Raw genomic sequence first — 1,860 nt, forward strand, 5'->3', positions numbered from 1 at the left:
TAATAGCCACAAAACTGCTTGTAAACCACAATGTGAAGGTTAACTGACCAGATATATGAGTCCTGCCTCTGAATAACCTGAGTGTAACTGTACAGCTGAGAGATATGGCCCCAGCAGGATATGGCCATTCCATGGAAAAGCACAAGGAGGGGATCCCCAGCCAGCATACTAACAAGGTGCTGGACCATTTTCACAGAACCAGCAGTCTATTGTCTGTAGCTACCCCTCCACAATGGAAGGTGTGTGCCAGAATGTGTAGTCTATATGCCTCAGAATATTGGTCTCAGCTTCCTTTATCCTGTATTCCCCTGGTAAATAACTGGGAGCAAAGAATGATAACTGTTAGTAGTTGATGATATGATACATCACAGTGTAAAACAGTACATATGTCAGAAAATCTATGCTACAACCAAACATGTCACGCAAGCAGCACAGACAGCAGTAGTTACAGTATCCCCCATATGTTATGCCCATTGTGTCTCCATATTGGCAACTTATCTACAGATATCCTGCAGAAACAGCTTGCTAGGTGTAGCTGTAGCACACAAAACCCTGAACTGGAGGCCAACCCTCCATGGAATGGATGCACACACTCAATATAGGAGGTCATACTGGGCATGCTCCTACACTTAGTGAAATGAAGCCCATGTCTCACAACACAGTGGAGTACAGATATCGTTTATTTGCAGCTGTCTGTGCACACACACCAAATTGTACACCATTGATACTTCACACACACACACATTGGATAGGAATACTCAGACATATCTAAGGCCAACATAATATAATATGCCAAACATACACACACAGAGATGTGGGGAAGAGAAAGACAGACAGTGACAGAGACAATCCCATTATGAGGCCTTTCCCAGCCAGTACACATCCCATTGGCCTGCATCACATGATGTTCTGATGTGATTCACTGTAGAAATACCTTTGATTAGCCCCCAGCCCTATAGTCTCAGTGGTGCTTGTGATAACTTTGTAACACTACAGTCCAAATAAGTATCCATGCAGCAGTTGTAATCTCAGTCCTGTCAAATGTTAAGTTGTGTGTGAGTGTGTATGCTTCTAGATGAATGTGGTTGAGACCACTCACACACACTAAACTGCCTTTACCTTTCCTTCAGCACTGCTGCTGATGTTACTCATCTTCAAAGATTCCTTTGGAAAGCTCTCCAACATATAAGCTCTATGGTGCTTGTGATAACTGTGTAATACTATAGTGTGGCTAGTGAGTTCTAATCTTTGTTCTGACAACTGTGAAAGAGTGTGTGTGTCTTTGTAGTCATCTGGTTTTTGTGGTCATTCACACTTACTACACTTCTCTTACTTCTCCTTTAGCACTGCTGCTGATGTCACTCACCTTCAAAGATACCTTTGGACAACACTCTAACATATAAGTTATGTAGTGCTTGTGATAACTGCATAATACTATAGTGTTGCAAACTAGTTAGGTAGGAGTTCTAATCCTGAACCTGGCAATTGTGAAAATATGTATGATTTTGTGAGAGAGTGTGAATGCCTTTATTGACACCTGATTTTGTGGGCATTCACACTTACTACACTTCGCTTACCCCTCATTTAGCACTGCCGCTGATGTCACTCACCTTCAAATCTACCTTTGGACGGCACTTTAGCATATGAGCTCTGTGGCACTTGCGATAATTGCATAATACTATAGTGTAGCAAACTCGTTAGGTAGGAGTTCTAATGCTGGTCCTGGTGACTGTGTGTGTTTGTATGAGAGAGTGTGTCTGTCTTTGTAGACACCTGTTTTTTGTGGTCAGTCACACTTACTACACTTCCCTTATCCCTCCTTTGGCACTGCTGCTGATATCAATCACCTTCAGGGATACC

This window comes from Protopterus annectens, chromosome 3.part0 (genome assembly GCF_019279795.1).
Source record: "Protopterus annectens isolate FY-2018-M chromosome 3.part0, PAN1.0, whole genome shotgun sequence".
NCBI classification, from domain to species: Eukaryota; Metazoa; Chordata; order Ceratodontiformes; family Protopteridae; genus Protopterus; species Protopterus annectens.